Source organism: Ictidomys tridecemlineatus, chromosome 3 (assembly GCF_052094955.1).
Source record: "Ictidomys tridecemlineatus isolate mIctTri1 chromosome 3, mIctTri1.hap1, whole genome shotgun sequence".
Classification (NCBI taxonomy): domain Eukaryota; kingdom Metazoa; phylum Chordata; class Mammalia; order Rodentia; family Sciuridae; genus Ictidomys; species Ictidomys tridecemlineatus.
Genome location: NC_135479.1, coordinates 88466491 through 88490102, shown reverse-complemented (window position 1 = coordinate 88490102; position 23612 = coordinate 88466491). Strand labels below are relative to the sequence as shown.

Below are 23612 nucleotides of genomic sequence, written 5' to 3'. Positions count from 1 at the left end.
TGTGTTCTGGCAGTGGGTAGGGTGAGGGGAGCTATCCTGATCACCTTGAGGCTATGTATACCCAAGGAGGCCTAATTTTATTCCAAATCCCTGAACTGGAGCAAAAATGTATTTCTTACTCAAAAATATTTAGGAAATGTATTCTTTATTTTTTTTTAACCTGAGAATATGAAATACCAACTACAAGGTTGGTTGAAAGTTGCCTGCCATCTCTAAAGCTATTTTATCCACTGAGCAGGCAGACCTCTATTCTGACTCGAAGACTATTGAAAGTGAAATTGCTTGACTAGCTCAAGGTTATAAAGTACATTAAATAACTCCAGCTGCCAGTTGAATATGAAGGACATAAATAATCATGTCACCGAACAATAAGCACAGTCCTATAACATGAAAATGAACAGATAGGAAAAGCAAATCGCGCAGCCGATGCTATGACAAATGACACTACCACAGTCGAACGGCCTGTAGAAAAATGAATCAGAGAATACAAAAATTGTAATGAAACACAAAAATAGGGCTGGGGGGTGTAGCTCAGTGATAGAGTGTTTGCCTAGCATATAGGAGGCCCTGGGTTTGATTCCTCACACCAGAGGGAAAAAAAAAAAGAAAAAAAAACAAAACACAAAAATAAGTGATCAATTGGGTATAAACAATGATGCTGGATGGAATGCAGTCCTACTTCATGATTTCCTTTCTAAAAGATTTTAGTCTTCATTCTTTCCCAGGTTATGTCCATTCCTTTGTCATTCTTTTTTTTTCTCTCTCTCTCTCCTTTATCATTTACAGAAAAGGACAGAAAACACTAGCAGATGAGAAAGGGGGCATTTGAAGAAAGTCCTTCTCAGACTACTGTCCTGTAGACCACAGGGGAGGGTTATTATTGGGAAAGGATCCCATCTGCATAGTTTCATGAGGGTCTTGTGAAAGCAGCATCCTGGCCTCTTTCTCTACACAGCTTTCTCACTGTCCCAAGCAGGGGAACTGATTTATCTCCCCAGGAAGACCTGGATCCACTGCACCTCATACCTCCACAGCAGCGGTTCTCAAACTTCAACTGCAACAGAATCAAAGGGAGGGCTTGTGAAAAGACAGACATCTGCTCCCATCCATGAGTTTCCAATTCCATTGGTCTAGAATGGAAACCAAAAATCTCCATTTCTAACAACTTTTGAGGTAGCATCGATGCTATCTGCCTGGGGACCACCTTTGAAAAAGGCTGCTATTACAAGTGGGGCTATAGCTGGGAGCCAGCTTGTGCACGTCGAACTTAGGAATCAGAGCTGGAGGGAAGGGAAGGTACCACCCTTGGGAATCTCCTGGATCCTGGAGAAGCAAGCAGTCACAAAGTAGGCGGTCATCATGGGATACCACCCCTGACCTCCACAGCAGAGATCTTTAAGAGTCCACAGCCCCTCTCTGCTCTCTGGGACACTCGGGGACATGCCGAGAACAGGTGTTAACCCTGCTCCCCAAGTGTGCGGCTCCAGAGATCAGCTCTGAAGAATTCCACACCCTGACGGCCGTGACATGGGCATCTACCTGCTCCTGGGATGACTGAAACAGCTGCAGAGAGGACGTGCTCTAGGGAGCTCTGCATTCTGCCCCAGCCTATGTCCTGCACAGGAAGCTGCTGAGATTCCAACTGAGTCCAGCCACAAATCACTGGACAGCCACCTGGAGGGCACCACAGAGGAAAGCAGAGAGAGGATGAGTAACTCCAGGATTTGCTGGGTCCAAGAAGACAGGAAGAGAAGCTCTGCTCAGCCCAGGCTCTAAGTTTCCAGACTTGCCAGCTCACTGAAGCGCCTCAGTGTTGAAGATTTTATTTTTTATTAATACATTTTTTGGTTTTTTTTTTTTGTTGTTGTTGTTTTTTTTTGTCTTAGCACCGGGGACTAAACCCAAAAGCACTTATCCACTGAGCCAACCCTTTTTATTTTTTTGTTTTGAGACAAGATCTCAAGTTGCTTAGAGCCTCTCTAATTTGCTGAGGTTGGCCTCAAATTTGTGATCCTCCTGCCTCAGCCTACCAAGTCACTGGGATTACAGGGATAAGCCACTGTGCCTGGCTACTAATACATTTTTTGATGTTGCTATTTCATGTTTGTTTGGTTTTCCCTCTTTTCTCTCTTTTTTTTTTAATTTACTTTTCTCCTTTTTCTCATTTGTTTTACTTTTCTCCTTTGGCTTGTTTTTTTAAACTTTTTTTTTTTAATTCTCTATTATTTTCCTCTTTCTTTTCAGTTGATGGTGTTGCTGTTGGGGTTTTTCTTTAGTTGGTTTGTACTTTATTTATTTATCTGGATTGCTTTTCTTCTCTTCTCTCCTTCCTTTGCAGAACTGGGAAATGTCCTGGGAATCCAGCACATGAAGCACCCTGGGTAAGTATTCTGCCACTAAGTTACACTCCAGCCTGATTAGAGGGATTGCACCTTGCCCCCAATATGACTTAGTCCTGCTTGAACTTTGGCAGATACTTCTACTTAAAGAACAGGAGGGATAACAACCCCAGATGATGACCCATCCCCAAGTAGTCATGGCTGGGAGGACAGAGTCCAAAGTCCTGCTCCCAGACACTCACCTGCTTAGCAACAGCAGAAAGCAACAGCACAACTGTGGCACCAGCTGTGGCACCATCAACAATGGTTGCTTCCATACCCTATCAGATGCATGTGACTGACAAGACTGGAGGAGGACCTATGATGATACTGACCTTGGCCTCTCTCTGCAAAACAACTAGGGCTGCTCCAGTGTCTAAACAGGATGAACACTCCAGGACCATCCCTGGAACAGTCAGTGACAGAACTGCTTTCAGGTAATAGAGCTAACATCACCAAAGCCTAAGGAAACCCCCCAACACCTGAAAGGGGCTTCCATTGCCATTCTCACTGTAGGAGCAACCAGAGGGTACACCCCACATACGCTGCTGTCTGCACCAAACCTGTATAAACTTTCAAAGGACCCCACTCTTGTGAGAACTACAGAGAAAATGAGTCCCTTAGATTCCAACATGGAACACATTGTGTCAAAATCCACTAATCACAGCTAAAGGAGACACAAGGAAATTACACTCATAAGTCAGATATGAATTAGACTCGACACTGCACAACAAAGCAATAACCTAACCACAAATCATCAAGGGAAAGCTACTTAAAAGGTTTTCACCAGTAGAAGATAGATTTATCCAGTAGTTGCACAAATCTCAACTTAAAAACAAAAGACATATGAAAAAACAGAGCAACATGACAACTGCAAAAGTTCCTAACAGAAGCTAAAGTTATTGAAGTGTATGAAATTCCAGACAAAAATCATTCAAAACACTTATTTTTAAAAGCTCCATGAAACCCAAGCAAATACAAATAAACAATTGAAACAATTAAGGAAGACAATGCCGGGTACAAATGAGTATCTTTTTTTTTTTTAATATTTTTTAGTAGTTGGACACAATACCCTTATTTTTTATTTATTTATTTTTATGTGGTGTCAAGAATCGAACCCAGGGCTTTGCACATGCTAGGCAAGTGCTCTACTTCTGAGCCACAACCCCAGCACACCCACCCCCTGCCGCTGAGAGAATAAGTTTGAAAAAGAACAACACAAGATCAATTACATTTAAAAAAAACAAAAACTCACTAAGTCTCAACAAGATTCTACTTCAAGCAGAAGAAACAACACTGGAGCTTGAGGAAAACTCTGCCAAAATATACATTCAGACAGCAACAAAGGTTAAAAAAAAATCTCCTAAAAGATCAAACATCTGAATAATCCGCATACAAGAGGAAGAATAGCTATGTGACAAGGGCCAAGAAAACCTATTCAGTAAAAAAAAAAAAAAAAAACAGAAAAGTTCCCACATCTTGGGAAAGACATAGGCAACCAGGGCATAGGAGGCATTTAAAGGCATGACCAGAAAAGAACCTCTCACATTCTACTATGGTCAAATTGCCAAAAGTACAGAACAAAAAAAGAATATTAAAACCTGCAAGACACATCAAGTCACATTTAAAGGCAAAGCTATCAAAATTACAGCAGATTTCTCAGTAGAAACTCTTTTTTTAATATTTATTTTTGGTTGTAATGGACACAATATCTTTATTTATTTATTTTTATGTGGTGCTCAGGATTGAACCCAAGGCCTCCCACATGCTAGGCAAGCGCTCTACCACTGAGCTACAACCTCAGCCCCAGTAGAAACTCTTAACAGCCAGGAACACACGGAATAAGAAGTTTCAAGTCCTCTTAAGAAAATAACTGCTAACCAAGACGATGATGAAGATGATGATGATACCCAGCAAGTTTATCCTTCAGAACTGAGGAAGAAATAAAGATCTTCCAAGATAAGCATAAACTTAAGGAATTCATGACTACTAACCCAGCATTACAGAAGATACTTAAGGAATCCTATACCCAGAGGGGGAAGAAAGTTTTTTTTTCCCTCCACACTTTTTATTGGTACATTATAGTTGTATACACTGATGGGATCTGTTGTTTCATACTCGCACATGCACATGCACATAAATCTCACTGGATTTCAAAATGAGACACAGGAACTATCAAACATTATAAATATAGTAAACCATCAAATATCTAAAACAAACAGGAAGTGAACATAAAATATTCAAAACAACCCCCCCAAAAAAAGACAGAATCAACTATAAACCTTTCAATAATTACCCTAAATATAAATGGTCTTAATTCTCCGATTATAAGACACAGACTAATTGGATTAAAAAAATAGTATCCAACTCACCTCACCTGCAAAGAAAGACTGAAAGTGAAAAGATAGGGCTAGAGTTGTGGCTCAGTGGTAGAGTACTTACCTAGCATGTATGAGGAACTAGGTTTAATCCTTGGCACCATATAAAAAAATAAATAAGTTATAAAACAAATATAAAGAGAGAAAATTTTTTTAAAAAGTAAAAGGATAAAAAGTGATATTCCAAGCAAATGCAATCCCAAAGCAAATAAGAATAGCTATACTTGTATCTGACAAAATAGACTTTAAGCCAAAAATCAGAAGAGACAAAAAAGTCACTAATTATTAAAGCAATGATTCACCAAGAAAATATAATAATTATAAACTCACATGCATCAAACATCAGTGCACCCAATTTTATTAAACAAACACTACTAGACATAAAGGGAGAAATGGGCTCCACTACAATAATAGTAGGTAACTTCAATACCCTGTTCTTACTAACAGATCATCTAACACCACCCCAAATTCAAAGAAACAACAGAATTAAACTATATTTTAGAACAAATGGATTTAACAGACATTTAAACAGCAAAATAAAAGAAAGATCCAATTAAAGATGAAAGAGAAACCAAAAGAAAAAGAGAAGATCCAATTAGAGGTAAAAAGGAAATTTTACAATAGATACTACTAAAATTCAAAGAATCATCAGAGAATATTTCTAAAACTATGTACCAATAAATTGGGGGGAAGAAATAAAAGATGGCTCATTATCACCTAATGACATTATGGAGATATTGTACAAACCCTAAACAGTCTACCTTTAGCCTTTTTCCTATGTAATAAAAATAAATCTCTATTCGGTTCAACCATTATAAATAAATAAATAGGAAACCTCAAAAGAAATGGACAAATTTCTGGATCCAGATGACCAACCAAAATTGAACTAAGGATAAAAAAAACCCTCAAAAATAATATATTTATTCATGTGTGTGCATACATATACATATAGTTTACATAGGGAGGAGAAGAGAGAATTTCTTTTACAACGACTGTGGGATAGCTGTTTATTGAATAAAGACCTGGACGAAGTTAATTATGGTTAAATAATGTGACTGAATGAATAATCATTGAGGCAGTTGACTATTTGTGAGAATAAAACCACATGGAGCTGGTTCTGAGCCAGAGGGTCAGAAACTCAGCCTGCAGGCCACATCCAGCCAAGTGCCAGTTTGCATATAGCCTGTGAACTAAGAATAGTTTTTACGTGAGCTGGGGTTGTGGCTCAGTGGTACAGCACTTGAATGACACGTAGGGCTTTGAGTTCAATTCTCAGCACTATATATAAATAAATAAAAATTTGTTCACAACTAAAAAAAAATTGCTTAAAAAAAAGAATAGTTTTTTACATTTCCAAAGGGTTGGAGAAAAATCAAAAGAATAATAGTTAGTGACATGAAAACTATAAGCAATTAAAATTTCAGTGCCCATACATAAAATTGATTGGAACACAGCCACACTCATTTGGTTACATATTATCCAGGGCTGTTTTCATGCTAAAAGAGCAGCATTAGGTAAGGGAGACAGACCATATGTCCACAAAGTTCAAGTATTTATTATTTGACCTTTTACAAGGAAGTAAAAAAAAAAAAAATTACCAAACCCCGGGCTAGACTGGGAGCTCTTTGAAGACACTGGGGCCTTGCTCAGTGCTTGGCCTAAAACTGTATTCAGTAAATATCTGAAGAACAGTTATGGTGTCAACATGAAGAACCTGTGGTGGGGCTCCTCAAATGTGGTAAAGGTAACTGTTCTCAAAGAACACACAGCCTTTTTGAAAACAGAAGAAAGGCCTGCCCCAGTTGGCACAGCCCAGCCACGATCTCTGTTGTCCTGTAATTCTAATGGTGGAATTTTAGGCCACAAGGAAAAAGTAGGGAAAAGATAGACCATAAGGACAAACTAGCAGAGGAATGCAGTGCAGGCTTTATCAGTAGTATATTAAAAAAAAAAAAGTTAGCATCACAAAAAAAAATAGAGAATTAACATAGGGAAAAAAGTTATATTTAAAAAACCCTCTAATGGGCTTTATGACATCTTACTCTTTGATAGGACTGCTGAAAAGTTTACAAAGTCTTCAATTGCTGATTTTATATATATATATATATATATATATATATATTACACACACACACACACAAATTATGCACCTGCATCACAGTAAATATTAGGTCTCACAGTACTCAGTGCTAGCTACATGACTTCCAGTGTCACCTTCAACTAGGAAGCCTTATTTGTTTCTATAGGGGAGCTATAGGCATGGGATTGGGTCTAATCCAAGTACTATTTCAAACAAGGCAAGTGGATTGAATTAGAGAATATTTAGCATGGAAAGGAAACTGCAGTGCTCAATGTAAATAACTTAATTCATGTAAAACACTCAAAAGAGACTGGTACCTAGAAGATACTAAATACCAGCTTTGATCATCAGCACCATCACCTGAAGAATTACAAAAGAAGTAAGCCTCATTTTTATTCCCTTGGGAAAATGTGGCCACATTCACAAATAGAAATCAAGTTGCTGAATGAGCCATACATAAATTACAAATTTTATTAGCTTGTGGCAAAATTCACTTGTAATTTATTATCAGGTAATTATCACTAAATATTTCAGTACACTTTTCTATCTTTACTGGAGAACTTTTTTATTGTTGTTGTTTCCAATTGAACAAATTCTCTTATTTTAAAGATGGTGGCTCAAAAGACATTTATCATTCACTCAATGTCCATGTGCTCCCCCACTCACTTTCTGCCCCTTCACATGAAATAGGATCCTTTGGTTAGTTCTGACCAATGAGCTGTGAAAAGAGATTGGTGTTAATGTAGGCCAAACCGGTTCAGAGCTGGTACTTGGGCCTCCAGTTCCCCTCTCACACTGGGACTATTTGGAAGCCACCAGTTAAGACAAAAAAATACCTCATACATACACACACACACACACACACACACACACACACACACACACACACAACACAAATCACAGCACCTGATGTGTGTCACAGCATGTACAACAGCTGTCCTATAGAACAGTCTGTGCACATTGACATTTACGTGAGCAAGAAACCAATGAAGATTTTAGTACACACTAGTCTATTCTGATTAATACAGAAAGTCCAATATGCTGATAACACAGAAATTTTATATATATATATATATATATATATATATATATATAATTTTAGTTGTAGTTAGACACAATACCTTTATTTTATTTACTTATTTTTTTTTAAAGAGAGAGTGAGAGAGGAGAGAGAGAATTTTTTAATATTTATTTTTTAGTTCTCGGCGGACACAACATCTTTGTTGGTATGTGGTGCTGAGGATCGAACCCGGGCCGCACGCATGCCAGGCGAGCGCGCTACCGCTTGAGCCACATCCCCAGCCCCACAGAAAGAAATCTTCCATCAGTCTGTGATTAACCAGTTTGGGCAATTCACAAGGAAGAACTGAAAAGAAATTTCCCTGTCTTCCTGTGGCAGTTAGCTATGTAACTTCATTAGTTCAAGTGCATTCACAGAATACTACCACACCCGCTCCTATTCAAAAATAAGTATGTAAAAACCAAATCCTGCCACAAATGCATTTTAAAAAAAAAATTTATAAAACTGGAGAGTTGACTGAGATACACGTGAGCAGTGGAACCATCAACGACACAAGAACTGCAGCTGAATGTGCTGTTCTCCCATGTGGCTCCTTTCCTGCTTAAGGACACCTGGGCTTTCATTTTCAGCAGACAAGGTAGCAGACAAGAGGGTGCAGGGCCCCAGATAAAGTTCTCCTTTGTTAGCAGTCAGCAAGTATTCTGTTCATTGGACAGACTGATTACGTGGAGCCACAAACAGGGAGATGCAATCTCCTCTGGCTGGAAGAAAAATATCCATGAAGATAAGGACTCAAGCCTGGGTCCCTCAGACATTCTCGATTTAAAAATCACTGGAAACTCCAGAGTCTTGCAGGCAGTTAAGTACGAGCTCCTATTGTCCTGGGTAACAATCTCAGATCTACTACTGATGTAACAACATCAGTGAGCCAAACATCACAGCCTCTCTGAACCTCCATTCCTTCTGCCGTACAAAAGGAGGACAATAACTGGTGGAGGTGGAAGTGCTCCCTCCAAACTGGAGGCTTCTTCCAGAGGCTGCCATGATGTGTATGTAGAGTTCTCTAAAAGTCAATCTGAGGGCTGGGGTTATGGCTCAGTGGCACAGGTAAGGCACTGGGTTCAATTCTCAGCACCACATAACAAATAAAATAAAAGCATTCTGTCCATCTACAACTACAGAAAAAAAAAAGTCAGTCTGAATTTCCACTAATGCTTTATAACATGCAAAACAAAAGACTATGTTGGGGCTGGGGTTGTGGTTCAGCAGTAGAACACTCACCTAGCACAGGTGAGGCACTGGGTTCGATCCTCAGCACCACATAAAAATAAATAAATAAATAAATAAAAGGTATTGTGCCCAACTAAAAAAAAAAAAAAAAAAGACTGAACATTAAAAGGAATGAAAAATATACCTTTAAATTACCCTTAGATTACCTGCTATCTAATGACAGTCATAAAAATATATAATCTGGTCATCTTCCCATGTGATCAAGCGCTTGCTGGGAAATATAACTACAGTTAAATTTTTGCTCTTCTTCCAGAAGCAACTGAAATTTCCAAATTCTCAAGAATTTTCTACCAACCACATTCTGCTGACTTCTAATTCTGGTTGCATATTTTGAAATTCTAAAGTTGCTCTGATACTAAAAACCAGAATCACCACAAGTTATTCATTAATTTTTTTGCTGTTGTTGTTGAACAAATTCCAACAGAGAGGCATTCTATGATGTACCTGATCACTCTTCCTCAAAATTCTCAGGATCATCAAAACACAAGGAAAGTCTGAGAAACTGTCCCATTCAACTGGAATCTAAGATGATACAGGTTAATGTAACGCCATATCCTGGATGGAATCCTGTAACACAAAAAGGACTTTAGGTAAAAAGTAAATGTGAATATGAACTATGAACACAGTCTAGACTTTAATAATACTGCACAATATTATCTCACTAATTATAACAAAGGCATCAAGCCAGATGCATTACGATGTTAATAACAGGGTGAACTGTACATCAGTGTGGGACACATGGAAACTTCTCATATCTAAAATGGTCCTAAAAGATAGTCTACTAATAATTTTTCCGAATGTCACAATGAGTTACCACCTCACACCCACCATGATGGCCATAATTAAGAACAAGTAGTAAGTACTAGTGAAGATGTGGATCAACAGGAACCTTCATACTTTGCTGGCAGGAATATAAAATAATGCAGCTATTTTGGGAACAGTCTGCAATCCCTAGGAATGTGCAGCTACCATGTGGCTCAGCAATTCTACTTTTAGGTACTGTATATGCCCAAGAGAAATGAAAACAAATGCCCCCCAAAGACTAATTCATAAATCTCATAGCAGCACTGTTCATAAAAGCCAACATAAAGAAAAAAACCCAGTGTCCATCAACTGATGACTGGATAGATTTTTTTTTAACTCTGGTATATCCACACAATGGAATACTACTCATAGCCATAAAAAGAAGTGAAGTATTAATATATACAACATGGTAATCCTTGAAGACACACTTAGTAAATTAAGCCAGTTGCAAAAGGCTACATATTACATTTATGTGAAATTTCAGTAACAGGCAGATCTATAAAGACAGAAGTAGAATTGTCATTGCCTAGATGGTAGGAGATGAGGAGCGCTAATGAATACAAGGTGATAAAATATTATAAAATTAGCTATATATTTCAAATAGATGAAGTATAGGGTATTATATTTCAGTAAAACTATTTTTATTTGTTCTTATTAGATATGCATGACAGTAGAGTATATTTTGACATATCATACACACGTGGAGTATAACTCCCCATTCTTGTGGTTGTACTTGATGTGGAGTTACACTGGTCATGCATTCATGTGAACATAGGAAAGTGATGTCTGTTTCATTCTACTGCCTTTCCCATTCCCATCTGCCCTCCCTTCCCTTCATTCCTCTGTTTAATCCAATGAACTTCTATTCTTCCCTCCCCTACCACCATGTGTGTTAGCATCAGCAAATCAGAAAGAATATTCAGCCTTTGGTTTTTTGGGATTAACAATAAAGCTATTATTTTTAAAAACAATATCATGTGCAGCAAAAACACTGACAAAATACTATTTAATCCTATTTAAGGCCAAGATTTTAAAATGTTTGGTTAACATGAAACTTAATTTTCCTGAAAAGTTCTGTTTCATTTTGTAATGCTTTACTATAGTGTCTTTGAACATAATAAAATAGAAATTGCACATAGATTTTGAATAAATCTTTGTATCCTCTTTAGATTCAACCAGCAACATGTATAAGAAGTCCTCCCTTAAGAGTGTTCGAGGGCTGGAGATGTGGCTGAAGTGGTAGCGTGCTCGCCTGGCATGCATGCGGCCCGGGTTCGATCCTCAGCACCACATACAAACAGAGATGTTGTGTCTGCAGAAAACTAAAAAATAAATACTCTCTCTCTTTTAAAAAAAAAAAAAAAGTGTTCGAAATGTAGGCTGGGGATTAAACTCACCTGGGTTGAAACCTTAGCACCACCACCAAAATAAAAAAAGAATGCCCAAAATGTCAAATAGAATGCAGAATATATCCACTGATATTTAATAATAAATTAACCTGCAAAAATGACTTATACACTTCAAAATGCAGTCACCACCAGTCATCGCCTCTGATTGTCCTCGTCACATGAGCAATCTAAAACTAACCCTGCAGAAATATGTCAGCTAAAACTTAGTCTTCATAGCATATTATATATCACATAAGAAAAATATAACAAAATATTTAAATATTTAGAAAGCTTAATGTTCATCATCCTCGACATTCCAAAAGCATATAAACAGGAAATATAATAGTTTTAAAAATAAAACTAACATCATGATTAAGAACTGAACTACCAGCTTGGGTTGTGGCTCAGTGGTAGAGCACTTGCCTCCCATTCATGAGGCACTGGGTTTGATTTTCAGTATAACATAAAAATAAATAAAGATACTGTGTCCATCTACAGCTAAAAATATATTTTTTAAAAAAGAACTGAACTACCATTAACATTGGAGAAACTATAAAAACCTTAGGAAGGATAAGTAACTTTTGGTCCTCTTCTAACTGCAAGAAAAACATGCATCCAAACTTCTGGCATATTAGTATGCTAGTAAACATTTCTTTGAGCCTCTCTGTAAACTACTCTCCTACTTTTTTTTTTCTTTTTCTTTTTTTCCAGTAGTGGGGGGTGAACCCAGGGCATCAAACATATTAGCAAGTCTTCTACCTCTGAGCTTTATCCACAGACTTTTTTGAAATTTTGTTTTGAGGCAGGGTCTCACTAAATTGTCCAGGCTGGCTTCAAACTTGCAATCCTCCTGCCTCAGCCTCCCAAACAGCTAGGATTACAGGCATGAACCATCATGCCCGGCTTCTCTTTTTATTCTTTTTTTATTTCCCCACCCCCACCCTCCCACCCCCCCCACCCTCCCACCCCCCCCACCCTCCCACCCCCCCCACCCTACCACCCCCCCACCCCCCACCCCCCCCACCCCGCCCTGAGCTGGGATCGCTGTTGCCCAGGCAGTTTGGAACTCTTGCAATCTTGGGATCTTCCAGCTTTCGCCTCCCAAATAGCTGGACTACAAGGGCACACCACTGTGCTCAGCTCACATTTCTAATCTGAATACTATTAAAACAATAAAAGATACTTCAAACGGAATATAACCTTTACATTTGGTCACTTTTTTTCAGGGTTGCAAGTTTTACATACAAGCATTATCTTCAGGTAAAGCATTACTTTCACATATTATTTTATTCACTTCTAGGATTCGTTTAGCATGCATATGAAACCACAATAGTCCTTAATATTTTAAATTCTCTATCAAGTCTTAGAAGAGTCTATAGTATCAATATTTTCTGTCAATAAAACACAGATCTGGGAATAATAGTACAGTAGTCCACCCTTATCTGTGGAGTATATGTCCCAAGATCCCCAGTTATCCACCTGAAACAGTGTATTAAGAAAACCTATGGGTTTTTTCTAATATATACATACCTTAATATATACATACCTATGAGAAAAGATTATTACAAATTGATTTATTTACAAGTTAATTTATAAATTGGTAAGAGATACACAAAAACCAACAGAATCACAATATTTTATAATAAAAGTTGTATGAATATGGTTTTTGTCTTTCTCAAAATATCTCATTGCATGGTGCTCACTCTCCTGTAGGCTATGTGATGAGATGAAGTGAGATGAATGACATAAATATTTTTATGTAGCTCATATCCCAGAAGCCATTCTGAGGAGCAGGATGACATCCTGCACCACTTAGCTCCATCCCAGGAGGTGGAATCATCCATTTGTTCAGAATATCCATGCTGTATATGCTACCTCCCATTACTCACTTAGTAGTCATCTTGGCTACCAGACTGTCGAGGGATTGAAGTACTTGAGTTAAAGTAACCCTCAGAATTTAAAACTTATGACTCATTTCTGGAATTTTCCATTTCATATTTTTGGACCACAATTGACACCAGTAACTGAAACCACAGCAAGCAAAACCACAGATAAAGGGGGTTAGTAGTACAGTCTAAAAATAAGGCACCATGGACCTAAAGTCATTATAAGCAAGAAGCTACAATGTACTAGGATATGGCAGAGTGGGAGAGGAGATAAGTGTGGATTCACCTACTCATTAATTCAGTTTTTCCCTCCATTCAACAACTCATTGGGAGCTATGTATCGGGCAATGGGGCACAAAATGAAAAAGATACACCCGGCCAAAGTTCACACTCCATGTGGCCACAGGACTTATATTGGATAAACTTTAATATTAGATTTAGACTTAAAATGTGTATGGTATCTATTTTTAATATTTTTTTAGTTGTAGATGGGCACGATACCTTTATTTTATGTATTTATTTTTATGTGGTGCTGAACCCAGTGCCTCACACATGCTAGGCAAGCGCTCTCCCACAGACCAGCCCAGTATAGTATCTTTTTAATTATCTATTTATTTAATCCATAACAAAGCAGAAGGCAGGCGGGGAACAAGGTTCAGATAAGCTGAATGACCTGAAGATTCTCCTACCCAAAGAACCTCTCAGCTGTAAACCTGGGCAAGAAGGGTGAGTCAGTCACCTGGGTCCCAGACACTCACCCACGGCTTCTTCTGTTAGTCACTAGCACATAGCAGCACCACAGTGACAACTGTTGACATGAATCTATTTTCTTCCCTACCATATTGTAGGTCCTCAGCACAGGATGCTTTTTAGGGGTCATACACAAAAGATTCTCAAAACCTCCAATGAGACACAGATATCTTTCCTTTCTGTGGACATGACTCCCAAAAGATGAATGGATCTGGGCAGGATGGCACATGCCTGTAATGCCAGCAGCTGGGGAGGCTAAGGCAGGAGGACTGCATGCAGTTCAAAGCCAGCCTCAGCAATGGCGAGGCACTAAGCAACTCAGTGAGATGACCCTGTCTCTAAATGAAATACAAAATAGGGCTGGAATGTGGCTCAGTGGTTGAGTGCCCCCGAGTTCAATCCCTGGTACAAAAAAAAAAAAAAAAATGAATGGAAAGGACTGTCCTGGCCTTAGAGGCCTCTACTCTCCAGAGATAAGCTCTTCTAGTAAGAAATTTATAATTAAAGCAATTCTGAAGAGACACCATACTGCCATTCACCCTTACTTTTTACCATGGAATCTATCAGCACTTTGAAGTCATCTTGAGAGCAATTGCCTGCGGCCCACATTTATATCCTTAGCTTTAACTTTTATATGTCCCCGTCTTCTGGAACCATCCAGAAAAAGTATTATAATCACTAGCCCCAGAGATTGATTTATTTTTGTCTCTTGAAAATTACAATTGTTTGTCCTTTTATATTTCATATGGTGTTGAAAGACTCAGAAGCCTCTAATAATGAATTACTTTTCCCAAGCCTGGAAGATGCTTGACATGCACATATTAAAATCAGAGTCAGGCAAGGGTGCAGGGGCGCATGCCTGTAATTCCAGTGGCTCAGGAAGTTGAGGCAGGAGGATCGCAAGTTCAAAGCCAACCTCAGCAAAAGTGGGTGCTCAGCAACTCAGTGACACCCTGTCTCTAAATAAAAAATATAAAACAGTCTGGGGATGTGGCTCAGCGGTGGAGTGCCCCTGAGTTTAATCCCTTGTACCAAAATAATTAATAAATAAATAAAAATAATCAGAGCCAGAAGAAAAGCATTTCAGGTGTCCTTTCAAGATGATATTAACTATAGATCAATACACTGTAAGAAACAGGTTACCTCCTCCTTAGTGTTTTCAGAGGGTGGGAAGGACCAGCGGTCAGGGTAAACCTGAGATAAGCCTATAACGCAACATTACCCATAGAATAAAGTCTAAAACCCACAACCTCATCCTCTAAGATGGTCCACAATCTGGCCCCAATATGTCTTTCCAACTACACCTTCCTGTATTTTCCAAATGAACCAGAGTTCTCACCACTGGACAAACTTGCATTTCCCTCTCCTACCACAATCTGAGGATCTGCTGCCCCTTTGTCTGGAATTCTCTCCTTATTATACCCTGCTCATTTTTAAATATGATTTGAGTGTGTCCCTCAAAGGTTGGAAGACGGGTCCCTAGGATGACAGTATTACAGTGGGGAAACCTTGAAGAGGTGGAGCCTAGTTCAAGGTAATCAGAGAAGGAGAAAACTACCCCAGAAGGGATTAATGGTGGCTCATGGAGTGAGTGGGTTTAGAAAGAGAGGCCATCCTACATGCTTAGCCCCCCTTCTGCACTGGGCGTTTTCTGCCATGTTGTGATACAGCCAACGGGGCCTGCACCAGAGGCCGCCCATTCTTGGACTTTCAGCCTCTGAAACTGTGAGCCAAATAAGCCTCTTTTCTTTATGAAGTACCTAGCCTCTTCTTTTGGTACAGCAACATACCAAACTCTACCCAGTAAGCATTTGTCTACCCTTCAATGCTTAATTCAAATGTCCCTCCACTTTATTTTCTTTATCTACACATATGCTCCCTCATCAGATGCATTTACAAAGATGCATAAAACATCAAAGGATATCATAAAATTCAGCATCCTGTCAACTCTGCCCTGCCATAACTATTACCTTAGAAAGTGAGCTTTCCATTTCAGTCTTATCATATTTGGTTTTTATATATTTTGACAGCACATAGCACGAGTGTCCATGTTCTGTGGCCACAGATGTGTGCTTTAACTCTCCTACAAGACTGTAGATATTCTGAGGGCACAAAAAGAACTTTCTGTAGTTGTATAAGTCCTACTTCTTGGCTCAGAGCTTATAGGCCATTTCGAAAATATTTGTTGAATGAAGCTTAATATTCCATACAGAATAACAAAATTAAGGAGCTGGGGCTCAGCAGTAGTGCACTTGCCTGGCATGTGTGAGGAGGCACTGGGTTCAATTCTCAGCACCACGAATAAATAAATAAAGGTCTATCAACAACTTAAAAAAATACATGAGATACCCAACACTTAAAAAAAAAAGAATAACAAAATTAAATCCAAATGCACATCTCTTGAGCATACTATTCCTTTACGCTTGGTTTGGGTCAATTCCTAACATCTGGCTGATGCTGGCAGTTCCACTTACTATAGAAATGGCCCACTGGCCGAACAACAGTTACTTTTAAACATGGAATACAAGAAAAGGGCTGGTTTCCTGAGAAAACTGACCATCAGCCTCAGCATCACTTGGGAACTTGTTAAAATGTACATGATTCAACTCTACCCAACACCTAAGGAATAGAAACTGAGCCCACACCATGACGCACACCTGTGATCTCGGCTGCTCAGCAGGCTGAGGCAGGAAGATCTCAGGGTAGAGGCAAGCTGGGCAACTTAGCAAGACCCTGTGTTGAAAATACAGAAAGCTGGGGATGTCGCTCTATTGTAGAGCACCCAGTCCTGCAAAAGGAGGGCCAGGATTAGAAACTGGAGTTTGGACCCAGCAACCTGTTTTGTCCCGCGGTTTCCAGGTGACCCCTATGCACACTTCCATTTTCGAGCACACTGAAGCACCTGTACTTTCCGGCAAGGTCAGCTCTTTCTGTCACCATGCTTTCCTCCTGCTGCCCCTTTCTCCATGGAATGCTTTATTCTTTGTCAACTGAATTTATGCTTCCCTTTCAAGGTTCAGCTCAAAAGTCACCTCCACCTTGAAGCCTTCCTTGACCCACTCAACAGAATTAACTGCTCTCTATTTGGGTTCCCTCAAAGCTTCACCCCCCTGTTCCTTCTGGTTCTCACTCATCACAGGCAGCCGTCCCTGTGTCTTGCCTCCTCCCTCTGACTGAGAACTCTCAAGTGCAAGGACCATGTCTCACTCATAGCCCTGTCCCCTTACTTATCTTTTGCAAGAAACTTTTGATTAACAAGGAGGATGCTGAGGCACCCAAACTCTGTCTCCATAGTAGAGACTAGAAAAAAAAAAATACGACTGTTAGAGGAGGTCCTAAGTTGAGGTGGCAGTTATTAAAGGCACCTCTGGCAACAGAAATGACTTAAAGAGCTTCACAGTTGAGGTTTACTCACAGATCATTTTCAGGATTTTTTTTAAAAAATCAAATACAAATTTCACAGAGAAATTACTTACTCTGGTCAGAAAAAGAAGAAAACAGATTGGAAAAACACTCGATTTAGAGTTACGCTGAAGATTCCTGAGGTCAGAGACCCTATATTTGTCTTGCCCATCACTGCTCCCAATGCTAAGTCCTGATATTTTTTCAAATGCTGAAATTAGAAGACACAGATATGAGCTCAATCTCTGCCACTTCTATGTTGGGTAACTTCAAACAGGCAAGTCATTCTTAAAGCCTAGGCCACTTATCAATAAAGGCAGCTAAGTCAGAAAACTATTTTAACTGTCAATACACACCTTTCCTCCTTATCTTACAGTTTACTAATTGCTTTTGCATTCACTGTATTGTTTAATCACCAAACCCACAACTGAACAGAAGCCTCCCTTCTAATGGGGTCAGAAACAATCTCAGACTTTGACTTCCCATCTATGGCTATAACCAGAGGTCAGTGATTTGTGGTATCTAAACTTTCAATTGCCCTAAGGCTCATTTTGGCTGACCACTAAATATTCAGAGATTTTTCAAATAATCTTTTTTCACTGATGATAATTCTTGGACTTAACCTGGCTGCCTGAGGATTAAAAAAAAAAAAAAATCAAGCAAATTGCTGTTGTCATCTTTCCAAAATTAATTCATTTGCATGACAATTTTTGCTAAAAAACATCAGTGGGGTTTTTCGAGCTGCGTTTCACGGCTGGCACCTCACTGACCTAATAACACTTTATAAGAACTGGGCCACTCTTGAAAACATTGTCGAGGGCTGGGGATGTGACTCAAGCGGTAGCGCGCTCGCCTGGCATGCGTGCGGCCCGGGTTCGATCCTCAGCACCACATACCAACAAAGATGTTGTGTCCGCCGAGAACTAAAAAATAAATATTAAAAATTCTCTCTCTCCCTCTCTCCTCTCTAACTCTCTCTTTAAAAAAAAAAAAAGAAAACATTGTCGAGACCAAGGATGTCCCAGTGAACTAAACCTGGGGAGAGAGATGGAAGAGAGAATTCTGGGAGAGTTGTTCCGTGAAAGAATGCAGGAGTCTGAGACTTTCTGTTTTGTTCACAAAGGTTATAAACACTAACTTGATATCAGACTAAAGGTTCAATTATATACTAACTTGATATTGTCTTTCCACCAAATTATTGATGAGTAGCATTAAACCCTTAGTAGAGACTCACTTATCAAACCTCAAAATTCTAGTTTGCATTGATTTTTATCTATAAGCAGTATTTATATATTTATCATCAAGGACAAAAAATGTGGGGGAAAAAGAAATCAATATAGCCATAAAAGACGGTGCTGAAGACTGCAAAGTGAAATGAAACAAAAAGTCTACCCAGGCCATCAATCGTTCACCATGAGTCGCAAAGGAACTTTTATTTTAACAATTTAATCTAGATTCTGAGTACCAGTTATAGAAACAACATGAGAACACAGCCTGTACTTTCTATTAAAGGCATTCAAATTGCTTGATCAACATCAGCGTTAGGCCACAAACTGTCAGTCATCCACTTTGGATTTTACAGTGGTGCTCCCTGTCAAGGAACTTATCCATGGACTGCAGAGGGCCCCCTCATAAGCATTCGCTGAAGAGGGAAGGTTTAGACCAGCGGGTTTTGGTCCACAACATGCCTGCTCTTCCTGCATGTATGCAGATATCTTAAACTCAAATCTAATCCAAATTCTATTTAGGCAGCAGTGCTAAAATCTCATTCTGGTTTTCCAAAAAGTTGAATGGGCTTTTGTCAGCTTATACAAATAAATACATTTTAAAAAAAATGTAATTTCTTGGAACTGGATCTTTTAACTAATTATTGTGCTTCTCAATAACAGAGTAAATCTGTTTTCCTCCAGTATTTTGAGTCAACCACACCCCCAAATCCTTGACTTTTATAATGAAGAAGCCCACACACATACCTTCTACCTTACCAAGTCATCCACCCACCCTAATATCAAAAAAAGAGTTTCTCATGTATAAGCTTTTATCTACCAGAGACAGGCCCATGTGATGTGAGTTATCTTCTAAAGATTCTTGTGGTTTTATAACTGTGAATTGCTGAAAAAAAAAATCAATCATAAAAACTCAGCTTCTTATGAAGTTTAAAGTCTCCTTCCCAACTGGACTTTATGAACGAAGCTATTTCTAGCTCCTCTGGAAAATACTTTGATATAATGTCTTTTAAATAAGAGGAAAAACTCTCCTAATCATCTCTCAATCTTGCCTTCTATGACCCCAGTAAATTACTAAAAAGCAACTTGCTTTTACAGAAGCAGCGATGCAGGAGTCTCACTTAAAAAAAAAAAAAAAAGGCAAACGCACAGTTTCAGACACAGTTGCACTGAAAAGAAACCAGATGATCAAATGATCAAAGTTAACACAGCCTCACATCTCATGTGACCTTATATAGTAGCAAAGTTTCCAGCAACAAAATTGTATAACCATTTTATAACCAATAAACCCTTATGCAGCACAAAGGCCTCTTTCTCTTTCTCCCTGATTTTCATCATCACCCAGCATAAAACGGTGCATGGGAAGGGGATGACCGGATGAGTTTGGGGATACTGAGACAAGCAAAGGGTGGAGGACAGAGCACCTGGTCCTTCCCTTCATATCCATTGGGGCGGAGACTCTGGGAACACACAGATACACTAGGGAGAGGCGAGAGGAGGGGAGGTGAAGCAGAACCTCTCACCTGGGTTGCATTTTAGAACCTCTCACCTGGGTTGCATTTTAAGACTCCCAGGAGAAGGTAAATTCCTGGTGAAGCTTGGTTCACTAAAAGGAGGAAGAGGAGCACACTTTCTCACAGTCAACTCAGTAGCTCATTCCCATGGTCAAATCTGGGGTCTGGCAGTAGGGCCTCTACAACATTTGTCTCTGACCTGGCACCTTCCCTGAGATACCCAACTAGCCCACCACCAACTAGCCCACATTGACTTCAGAACTCTCTAATTTTGAGAATTCATGGTTCAGGTATGGATTCTCCCTGGGGATTTATGACCACAGTTCAAAGGCCTGAGACCAGAGTCATGATCCACAGATATTCTAAGAGCTTCCTTCCAGCAGTGAATTCTAACACCATAGGGGGGGAAAAAAACAACACCACATTTACAATCCCAAAGATTTCCTAGGCTCCTATATAAGGTGAGTTCCTCACCCCACCCTCCCAATTCTAGAGGCACCCCATGGATCACTACCAACTCATCCCACACCACCCCAAATGAGAGGGGAGACAAATCAGAATGTGTTTTAATGGTGTCCCGGATTAAAAGCTGCCCTCTCCAAACCCAGGAACGCTTCAAAGGAAAAGCAGATAAAGACTAAATGGAATAAAAAGTCAGAAAGATATTCATCACCGCTTTTCTGATTCCCAGATTAAATTCTGGCTCACAGAAATGTTAGAAGTTTCACCAGCTAAAACTTGTAGCCATCCTAAACTTCTGTTAGAGTAACCACAGATAAAGATATTTGATTATTTGAGCTCTCAGTGCCTGCAGTCAGGTAAGCCTGGGGTCAAATCTCGGCTCAGCTACATGTCAACAGGGTGAACTCAGACAGGCGATATTATCTAAGCTTCAGTTTTTCTCATCTATAAAAAGAGGGTAATAATAATTGCACCTACCTCATAGGATGGTTTGTAAAAATTAAAAATTGCTTGTATAAATATATTTAATATAATGTTGGATCCATGGAAAGTACTTTATTAAACCAGTTACCAATACAAATGTTACTATCTATTATCTTCAGAAAGTTACATGATATGGTCAACTTACACATGGCCACCGTAAACTTTAGGACACAATATTTGGGCACTTTTTAAGTATATGAGGCATTAATTTCAACCTACCGCCTGATTTTTGCATTTGTCTAATCAATTTTCACTAATGTAATGATAAAAAAAAAATGTAAAGATAATCCCTTTTTAACTAGGCCAACCCTTCCTTCCCCTGCTAAACATCTCAAGCTCTTTCAGTCTGTCCCCTCAACTGTTCTCTCCTTGACACTTTTATAAAAATAGACATCACTGCTGATCAAAAATGAAGAAGCGATTGATCACGGTGAATTTCAATGGAGAGAAATGAGACAGCTCCCCAATGCTGCCTGCAGCTCAGTGGAAAGGCTGTGTTTTGACTTGCAAAACAGCTATTTGCAACATCTGTTCCAAGCAAACAAATACATCCCAAAGCACCTCTTGAACTGGGATTTGGGGTTCAGCAGCACTGCCTTCTGTCTTGTTTTTCCAGGTACAGTCTGATCGCAATTCCCTTTCTCTGTCTCCACATCACATTCCTGGGCCACAAACACCACCCTTCAGTGCCATGCTCCCTGAGCCCATGGCTCACAACCCCCTGAAGGAGTAGGATGTCCTGTATACACTCTCAGTCTAAGGACTTTGGGCCACCTGTTTGTCTTCTGCCTCTGACAAGCTAAACGACCAATGACCTTTCCAGACTCTTCCTCAACTCCCCCTCCTGTGGACTCCCAAGTCCCCAGTGTACCCAGTTTTGAATTGGCCAGTCCCCTGTGTCTCATCTCTTCCAATGATACTGACAATCTCGCATCAGCCACTAAATATCCTCCTTTTGATTTCTGAGGGTTTTCGATCCACAGAATATCTCAACCCTGACTGTCCAGTCACCAGTTCAAATTAATCTTAGTGCCCATAACCTAGAAAAGTAAGGGTTAATGAAAGAGGCTGGGGCCTAGTAAAGAAGAAAATTGAACAGAACCTCTGGCTATGCTACTAACCAACTGAGTTAAGAATATCTCAGTTCCTCCTCTATCCAACAAGGGGACAGTTCAGATAAAGTGCTACCTACCAGCTCTAAGATCCTCACTGCCCATCCTCCTCATGTCAAAATACACTTACTTATTTATTCATTCAAGAACTACTAAGTTCTGATACTGTAAAGCAATGTGCCAGACATTCTAAGAATCACAGTGTCAATATCATCCTCTAGAATGTGAAAAAGACAATTACGTTGACAACTGTAAGAAGCAGAAGAGAAATCATGTCCCAATCAGAAGTGCTAATAAGACAAAAAGTATATTATAAGCCCATTAATAACACTCCAAACTTGAAACTAGTAATTTTCCACACCTTTCCTCCTTTAAATCTAGTCTTTCATTAAATGCTTCTTTCTGGTTTTTGGGGTTTTTTTTAGGGGGGGGGTGCAATATTGGTGATTGACTCCAGAGTGCTTAACCACTGAACTACATTGTCAACCCTTTCATTTTTTATTTTGAGATAGGGTCTTGCTAATTTGTTAAGGCTGGCCTTGAACTTGCAATCCTCCTGCCTCAGCCTCCCGCAGTGCTGGGATTACAGGCGTGTGCCACCATGCCTGGCCCTGTACATCACTCTTACTCCACTTTGCATTTACAAGTCACATGCTCAGTCCAAGCTCTGGACAGCTGTTCACCATTGTGTTTTTACCTGTCTCTAGCATTCCCCCCAATCTGTAATCTCTTGTCAAAATATGAGAATCATCCTATCTGGCTGGTTTGACTCCATCTCTGTTTGCTACCACTCTAAGGTGGCCTCTCCTGTAAATCAGAATACCCGCATCGAATCCTTCAGAAAACTATGGGTGCTTCATTTTCCTCCCTCCTACAAACAGTGGCTGAGAATATACTCTGTACTTAGCGCTGAGTGGGATGTTTAAGTCACAGGCTTTAACCTTCAAGAGTTTACACAGCCTGACAACTTCCTGGTCAGAAAATAAGGATTGTGTACTAAAATATAATTCACAATACCATACACAGTGTGGTACCAGCAGCACAGATGACAGTGATAAGTACTACAGGGTTCTAAAGGGGCAAACTACTTATGGCTGCAGCAATCAAGGAAGGCTTCCAGGAAGAGGTTACAGCTGAGAAACATCTTGCAACATGGACAGACTTCAACAGGGATAAAGGCAAACAAGCATTCGAGGCCAAAGAAGGAGGATAGTTTGGTTTCAAGACCAGCAAATTCGTAGGTGGGGCTTGAGTGACACTTCTTGAAAGGAGTTTATAAGGTACCGGCAAGCTAAGTACTAGCTAGACACAGCTAGTTTTCTGCTCCAACCAAACTACATGAGAAAGTGGAAAAGAAAGTTTAATAACCTATTCAAATGATGAGAGGAGTTTCAGCAGGGAGCGGTAAAAAGATCCCTGAAATCAGAAAACCTGGTTC

General features: G+C 39.5%; 1 protein-coding gene across 4 annotated transcripts in view; it reads right to left on the bottom strand.

The window, feature by feature from the left end:
- Nucleotides 1-23612, bottom strand: part of Pls1 (plastin 1) — a 117434-nt gene that overhangs the window by 92500 nt on the left and 1322 nt on the right. The window contains exon 2 of one of the 4 annotated variants that reach the window (XM_078043455.1): nt 9592-9714. The exons of the other annotated variants lie outside the window; for them this stretch is intronic. The gene's annotated coding sequence lies outside the window, so the exon portion shown is untranslated. The remainder of the gene's footprint in view (nt 1-9591; nt 9715-23612) is intronic. 4 annotated transcript variants of the gene reach the window in all.